Here is an 8,528-nt window from a genome sequence, read left to right as displayed (position 1 = left end):
CATGATTTGAATTAGTGAAATCCAGTTCATATTTGTTCTTGAAAGATTTTTTTATTTTTAACCAAGTAGGTAGAAACATCTTAGCATGTAGTTACATTCATAGGTTGCATTGCATACTCTCTATCATTCCTCTTCATCTTTATAGTTTCTCTTGAGCTTAGCATGAGGACATGCTAATGTTTAAGTGTGGGGAGGTTGATAAACCACTATTTTATGGTTTATATTGTGCTCAATTGAGTGGATTTTATCAACTCTTTACCCACTTATTCATAATATTTGCATGGTTTTATATTTCCTTCCTGATTTTGTGCTATGATTGAAAACATGCTTCTTTGATCTTATATTTGCTTATTATTAATCCTCTCTTATTACCATTAGATGCCTTGATATGTGTGTTAAGTGATTTCAGATATTATAGGGCAGGAATGACTCAGAGGATAGAAAGGAAGCATGCAAAAGTGGAAGGAATATAAGAAGTTGGAGAAATTGCTAAGCTGTCCAGCCTGACCTCTTCGCACTCAAACGACTATAACTTTAGCTACAGAGGTCCAAACGATGCGGTTCCAGTTGCATTGGAAAGCTAACATCCGGAGCTTCGATTTGATATATAATATGCTATAGTTTCTCTGACGCTAGGCAACGCGACCGCGTGATCCATGCGACCGCGTCGCAGTGACAGAAATCCAGCGTGGTTGAATTCGAGACCAGCGAATTCTGGGCTATTTCTGACCCAGTTTGTGGCCCAGAAAACACAGATTAGAGAGAGAATGCATCCATTCATAAATCAGGCTTTCAATTTCATAATTTTAGGAGTAGATGTATTTTTTAGAGAGAGAGGTTCTCTCCTCTCTCTTAGGATTAGGATTTAGGACTTCTCTTAGTTTTAGGAGTGTCTCTCAATCCAGGTTCAATGTTCTTTTATTTATTTTTCCAATCTAATTTATGAATGTCTATGTCAGATTTAAGTTCTTTTGTTAATGCAATTTGAGGTATTTCAGTTTAATATTGCTTTCTTTTATTTACATGATTATTGCTTCCCATCTGAAGGCATTCTTATTCCAATAGATTTACTTTTCCCCTTTTGGTTTTGGTTAAGAAATCAGTAACTCAGGAATTATCCAATTCAACAGCATAATTGATAATTGTTATCTTGCCAATTGAGTTGAACTTCAATAATCCCAATCTTTTCTTAGGAAATAAATAGGATTCGAAGATCAAACCAATTTATCCCTTGACTTTCCTTTGCTTTAGTAAAGGTCAACTAAGTGGAATTAAGATTCGACTTTCATTGTTGTTGATAAGAATAACTAAGCCTGGACTTCCAATTTCTCATACCTTACCAAAAGTTTTCTTTACAGCATTTATTTATTTTTAATTGCCATTTAAATTATTTGTCATATAACATATTCCCACCTTACTTCCAAAACCCCAATTTACAAACTCATAACCAATAATAAGAACATACCTCCCTGCAATTCCTTGAGAAGACGACCCGAGGTTTAAATACTCGGTTATCAATTTTAAAAGGGGTTTGTTACTTATGACAACCAAAACATTTGTACGAAGGGATTTCTGTCGGTTTAGAGACTATATCTACAACGCGACTGTTTTTATGAAATTCTTTACTGGCAAAAATCCTAATGTCAGCACCGCTGCCGGGGATTAATCGTGATTAACGAACTACCGATGGGTTGGTTACCTAGATTAGACATTTTTCTTTCTGTTCATTTTCTTGCTTTCGTCTTTTAATTTTTTATGCTCTTAGATTGTTTGTGTTAATGCCTCACCAAGAAGCCCCTGTTTATGACACCTCTAGCTCTTGGTGGTTGTGTTATTAACACATAGAACAGTTTCTTTTATTTAGCTTTCTTTCAAATAAAATTGGCATATATGGTTACATTCTAAGTTTGGTGTTGCCCTGCAACAACCTGTTTTCCAATCTTTTCGGATACTTGCATCAATTCTAAAAGAAAGTGTCACACTAAGTTTGGTGTGCCACTTAATTTTTTATGCAATGTATCCAGCAACACCACTTGTTTGTTTAATCATGATGCCGTTGCTTCTTAGGCCTGCAGTATTATCTTTAATTTTTGCTTGCTTAACCACATACATTACTCATATTTCAGTGTTTAAGACATTCATGACCCATCATGAACCTCATCACCATTGTTTTAATTGTTGCTGGAGGATAAGCAATCATCTTAAAATGGTGTGGGAAGGGGAAGAATAGGAGGTGAAGGACAACAACAATGAAGATGAACTACAAAGTGGTAAAGTTCCTTTTTCCTCTTATTTATTTCCAGTATTTTCAATTGCTTGATTTTCTTCTACTTTCTTTGTATGTATGTGTGATTGCTCCTTGTGAATAAGTATAGTTTGATGTATGAACTATAGATTGTTGCTGTGACATTATGATTGCCATCTTGAGTTTTGTAAGTCCAAAGCAATTGAGTTTCATGATCATAAACAAACAAGATCATTAAAGAGGAATTTAGCATGAGCATATAAGTATTGGAAAGCTAGCATGATTGATTTGTTGCACAATTACATTGGAAATTATTTGATTGAAGTTTTCATTGAGGACATTTTATGAAATTTTTTTTGAAACCATGAAAACCTTGAACAAGCAACTGCAATTAAGGCAAGAAAGAAAAAGGGAAACAATGAGAAAGCTGAAGGCTCTAAGAACCAATGGCAATCCATTTGTTAAGTACTTGTGGTGTTTATGTATCAAGAAAAAAGCTTGAAAATAAAACACTTAGAGTCAAGATTAGGCTCAAGTGCAAAAGCACACCCTCAAAGCTCAAGGCTCTGAGCATCAATGATTAGAGAATCCAAAAAGAGAAGAAATAACATGAGCTAAAAAGAGTCCTCTAATTAAATGCTTGTGGTGCTTATGTATCAAGTGGTAATACTTGAAAACAAAGCATTTAGAGTCGTAACTTTCAACAAATGGTGCAAAGCACCCAAGAAGCTAAGAAAAGAATGAAAAGCTCGTTTCAAGGAAGAAACATAAAGAAAGAATTTCATAAAGTGGGAAGCATCAATCATCTGATTTCTTTTGTAATTGCTGCATGTATAAAAAAACTAGCTACCCATGAATATTACACTGCTACTCCTCTCACCTTGGTCAGACCTTATTGCATGATTCTCTCCTTGCTTGGGACAAGCAAGATTTAAGTTTGGTGTTGTGATGCCAGGACATCATTGCCTGTTTATCTATGCTTTTTCACTAGATTTTGGTTTAGTTTTCATACAAATTTTATCAATAAAGGAGAAAAAGCATGAAAAATCTCTGCATTAAGAAAATCTCAAGCACAGGTGAATTTTTGTTAAGATACAGGGTAAATAAGATGAATTAGATCACACTAAGTGAAATTATAATTTTGAGCATTATTAGCACACTTAGTAGAGTAAAGATTATCCTGTATGTTACTTTGATACACTTGTTTGTTTGATACAGGCTAAATAGAAGCAGAGAAGCAGAGAAAAGCAGAGTTGAGGAACCAACGTTGATGGCAAAGTTTGAATAAACTTTGGTAATGAACCAAGACTGTAAGGAAAAATTGAAGAAGCAACGTTGGAGGGAACGTTGGTGGTCCAACGTCAACCCCAACGTATGCGTAAAAGAAGCCTGGAAAAATTTGCAGTCACGCGTACGCGTGCTTGATGAAGAAAAGGCAAACCACGCGTACGCGTAACCCACGCGTACGCATCAGTAATGAAAAATAACAAGCCACGCGTGCGCGTCACCTGCGCGCACACGTGAAAAAGCTAACGTTAGAGGTAACGTTGGGGGCAAATGCTGGGTCCAACGTCCGCGATGACAACCCTGGGCAAAAACTTGATATGACGCGTACGCGTGGGTGACGCGTACGCGTCGATTGGCAAAAAGCAGCATGCACGCGTACGCATGGGAGACACGTACGCGTCAATTGGCAAAAAAACAGCATGCATGCATGCACGTAGAGGACGCATACGCGTAGATTGAAAAATGTTGGAGCGGACATTTGCATGCCAACGTTGACTCAAACGCGGATGACAGATTCTGGGGGCAATTTTTTAAAGCTGCAATGATAAACCACTATTTTATGGTTTATATTTTGTTTAATTGTGCGATTTTATCAAATCTTTACCCACTTATTCATATGATTAGCATGCATTTATAATTCCTTCCCGAAATTACTTCATGGTTGAAAACTTGCTTCCTAGAGACTTTTAATTATGTATTTTAATCCTCCCTTATTCCATTCGATGCGATGATTCGTGTGTTAAGTGTTTCAGGCTTTATAGGGCATGAATGACTTGGAGATTGGAAAGGAAGCTTGCAAAAATGGAAGGAACACAAGAAATTGAGGAGATGACCAGCGAGAAGTGACGCGGGCGCATGGCTCACGCGACCGCGAAAAATAGAGGAAATTGCAGTAACGCGCTCGTGTGCCTGACGCAAACGCATGGATTGGAAACTGCACAAGTTACGCGAACGCGTGGATGACGCGACCGCGTGACGTGCGCGATCTGCAGAATCTGCAGAATTCGCTGGGGGCAATTTTGGGCCATGTTTTGACCCAGTTTTCGGCCCAGAAAAGCAGATTAGAGCCAGGGAACATGCAAAGACCAGGAGACAACATTCATTCCACATAATTTTAGTTTTAGATCTGATTCTTACTCCTCCTCTAGGTTTTCTCTCTACACATTCATAGTTCTTAGAATTTTGATTTTATTGCTTTCTGGACTGGGATATTGAGAAGAGTTATTACCTCCGTCAAGACTTCGTCATTCTAGTTTGTTTCCTTACTTGTCACTTACTCTTCCATGTCCTTTATTTACTCAGAGTTACTCTTGGATTATTTCTAGAATTTATTAATACAAGAACTATTTTTATTTTTAATTGACTCTTTTGATTATTATTTATCATGCTTTCTTTACTTCCCTTTATTATTTCGCGAATATTACAATCATAATGAGCGAGTAGTTCCATAACTTGATTGGGAGTTGATTGACAGGAGGACCTTGAGTTGGATGCTCAAGAGTAAAATTATAGTTGGGTTTTGCGTTGGGTCACCCTCTAATCACTGACACTAGTCCTTCCCAAGGGAGAGGATTAGAACTTGTGAATAGAAATTGACTTCCAACTTGCTTAACTTTCCTTTACCTGGTAAAGGATAACTGAGCAGGCAACCTTTAATTATCACTTTTATCTTGAGAGAACTCCATCAAGGATAGGGCTTCCAACTAATCTACTCCCGGTCAAGGTTTTTATTTAAATTACATAAATTCTCTAATTTAATTTTCTGTTTATCAACTCAAACTATTTTTTTTTTGAAAACATCTGATTAATAAAATAGCACATCTTTCTGCAACTCGTTGGGAGATGACCTGGGATTCATACTCCCAGTATTTTAATTTTAATTTTGTGACAACCCCTTCTAAATTGATAAGCGGATTTTTGGTTGGTTAAGAACTGTACTTGCAACGTATCTCTTATAACAATTTCTTAACTCGCCAATTTTCGCCACGTCAATTTTTGGCACTGTTGCCGGGGAGTTGCAATAGAGTGCTAAGTTATTGATTGGAATTTATTTATTTTCATTTTATTTTATTTTGCTACTTTGAGCTGCATGTTTCTTTCATTAAATGACGTGTTCACTTCCTGATCCAAGCTTGCCAGTATTTGATCTTGAGATTGAAAGAACTATTTCACGTATAAGGCAAGCTCGGCATCGGTTAGTCCTCTCTGAGGGCGGATCTGAAACATCACTTGAGGAAGAAACAAGTCCCCGTTCTACTGATTCGGTTGATTCACGTGCAGGTGACATGGCAGCACCTAGGAGAGTTACTATCCAGGAGACTGGAGCTCCTGATTTTACAATGCAACCGTTTTAAGCGCATCACCCAGCAGTGGCTACAAACTTTGAAATAAAGACTGCACTACTCAACTTGATGCCTAAGTTTCATGGCTTACCTGCTCAAGAGCCTATCAAGCACCTGAGGGATTTCCAAGCAGCCTGTTCTACTGTCAGGCGTGATGGTGCAGATGAAACTTCTATTTTGTTAAAAGCTTTTCCATTCTCTCTTGAGGAAAAGGCGAGAGAGTGGTACTACACTCAACCCACAGCAACTGTTTCTGACTGGGACACACTTCGAAGAAAATTTTTGGAAAAATTCTTCCCAGCTGAAGTTACTGAAAAACTGAGGAAGGACATTTCCATGATTGTTCAGGACGAATCCGAGACTCTCTACGAATACTGGGAGCGCTTCAACAACCTTCTGGAAGCATGCCCCCACCATATGATTGAAGAGATAGTGTTGCTCGGCTACGTCACACAGGGCATGAGGCTTCAAGATAAGACCACATTGGAAAGTGCTAGCAATGAGTCTATGAAAAAGTACAAGACCACTGAGGAGGCATGGCAATTGATCAGCGACTTGGCTGAATCTACTAGGAATCATAGGTAGAAACAAGGCCGGTCAAAAGCTGTTGTAGAGGTATCTTCTAGCAAGGAAACTACTGCTCTGACTCAGAATATATGTGAAATGACCAACTTACTGAAGCAGATGCAGTTGAGTCAACAACAAGCGCAGCAAAGCCAACAGTTAGTTCCACAGAGAGTGTGTGGGATCTGTGCTGATTACAGCCATTATACTGATGAATGTCTGCAGCTCCAACAGGAAGACAACACTGTGGCAGCCATTCATAACTTCTATGACCGCCCCAACCAAGGGTACAATCAAGGTGACAGTTACAACCATGGATGGCAGGACAATTCTAACCAAGGTTGGAGAGATAATTCTAACCAGAATTGGAGGGACAATAATAACAGAGGAGGAAGAGACAATCAAGGATATCAGAGGTGGAATAATAACAACAACAGGCAGCAGAACCAGAACCAGCCTTACAGAGCACCTCACCTGAGGCAGTCTCAAGGGCCACAGCACAACCAACAACAAGTTCCGCAGATCACTCAATCTAATCCCTCTACGAGTGATGAGGTGCTTCAATCCATTGCGCAAGGACAAAAGAACGTGGAAAGTTCAATTAATGGCCTAGCAGCCGCTATACAAGCTCTCATCTCTCAGCTGGCATCACCCAATACTTCAAACACTCAACATGCAAGCTCCAGTGGAATTCCTTCTCAACCCTTACCCAATCCAAAGGGTGGCATCAATGCCATCACCCTAAGGTCCGTAACCACACTGCAAGAGAGGAATCAGGAGGAGCCAATCCCATCAGAACACACCTCAGCTGAAGAGGCGGTGGAAGTAGAGGATGCTGAAGAGGAAGAGGACATGGTTGAAGAGGTAGAGGCTCAACCACAGAAAGAAGCACCAAAGGATGCAGATGCTGCAGAAAATGTCCTCACTATTCCATTTCCACAAATTGCTAGGAAGCCCAGGAAGCAGATGGAACTTGATCCCAAAATGGTAGAAATATTCAAAAAGGTTGAGGTAACTGTTTCCCTTTTTGATGTTATTCAACAGGTACCTAAATATGCAAAGTTTCTAAAAGATTTATGTATACATAAAGACAAAATTAATGAATTAGAAACTATTCCTTTAGGTAGTTCTATATCTGCTTTAATGGGAGGTATACCTGAAAAGTGTAGTGATCCAGGTCCATGTATGGTTAATTGTACTATTGGTGGTGTGATATTTTCTGACTGCATGTGTGATCTAGGAGCATGTGTTAGTATAATGCCTTTGTCTATATATGATACTTTGAGGCTCCCTCCCTTAAAAAGGTCGGCAGCTCATTTTGTGTTAGCAGATAAAAGTATTATTGCAGTAGTTGGTGTTGCTGAAGATGTATTAATGAGCATTAAGGGACTCACATTCCCCATTGACTTCTACATTCTGGAAATGTCCCCTAATGACTCAAGAAGGCCATCATCAATCCTGCTTGGAAGACCATTCCTGAAGACTTCAAAATTCAAGCTGGACGAATTTTCTGGAACTTATTCTTTTGAAATAGATGGCAGAATAGTGAAATTCAGTCTAAATGGAGCTATGAAGCACCCTCCGGATGACCTTTCTATCTCCCAGTGTGACATCATAGATGAAACCGTGGCTGAAGTTCACTGGGAGGAATTAGAAGAGAAGTACACAGGACAAGGTCCAAGTGTGGGGACACTCTTGGAGGACAATGAGGGCACTTTGCCATTATCACCAGCCCCAGATAATCCAAAGCCTGACCATGAGCAGAAATTGGAATTAAAGCCCCTCCCTCTACACCTCAAGTATGCTTACCCTGAGGACAAGTAGAGGTTTCCAGTAATTATTGCAAGGGAACTCACTCCACAACAAGAAGAACAACTACTCAATGTGCTGAGGAAACACAAGAAAGCAATTGGATGGAGTCTGGCGGATATAGTAGGCATCAGCCCTCAAGTTTGTGAGCACAAAATATTCCTAGAAGAGAGAGAAAATCCTATCCGTCAACCTCAGAGAAGACTGAATCCCACCATCTTAGAAGTTGTCAAGAAAGAAGTGACTAGGCTACTTGAAGCAGATATTATTTACCCCATCTC

The 8,528-nt window shown here is 39.1% G+C and overlaps 1 long non-coding RNA gene across 1 annotated transcript in view; it reads right to left on the bottom strand.

The window, feature by feature from the left end:
• Window positions 1-6,950, bottom strand: part of LOC110265526 — a 15,413-nt gene extending 8,463 nt beyond the window's left edge. The window contains exon 1 of the long non-coding RNA XR_002351671.1: window positions 6,940-6,950. This is a non-coding gene — a long non-coding RNA (uncharacterized LOC110265526). The remainder of the gene's footprint in view (window positions 1-6,939) is intronic.

This window comes from Arachis ipaensis, chromosome B08 (assembly GCF_000816755.2).
Source record: "Arachis ipaensis cultivar K30076 chromosome B08, Araip1.1, whole genome shotgun sequence".
NCBI lineage: Eukaryota > Viridiplantae > Streptophyta > Magnoliopsida > Fabales > Fabaceae > Arachis > Arachis ipaensis.
Note: the sequence above shows the minus strand (reverse complement) of the source record. Positions and strands in the feature narration are given on the sequence as shown.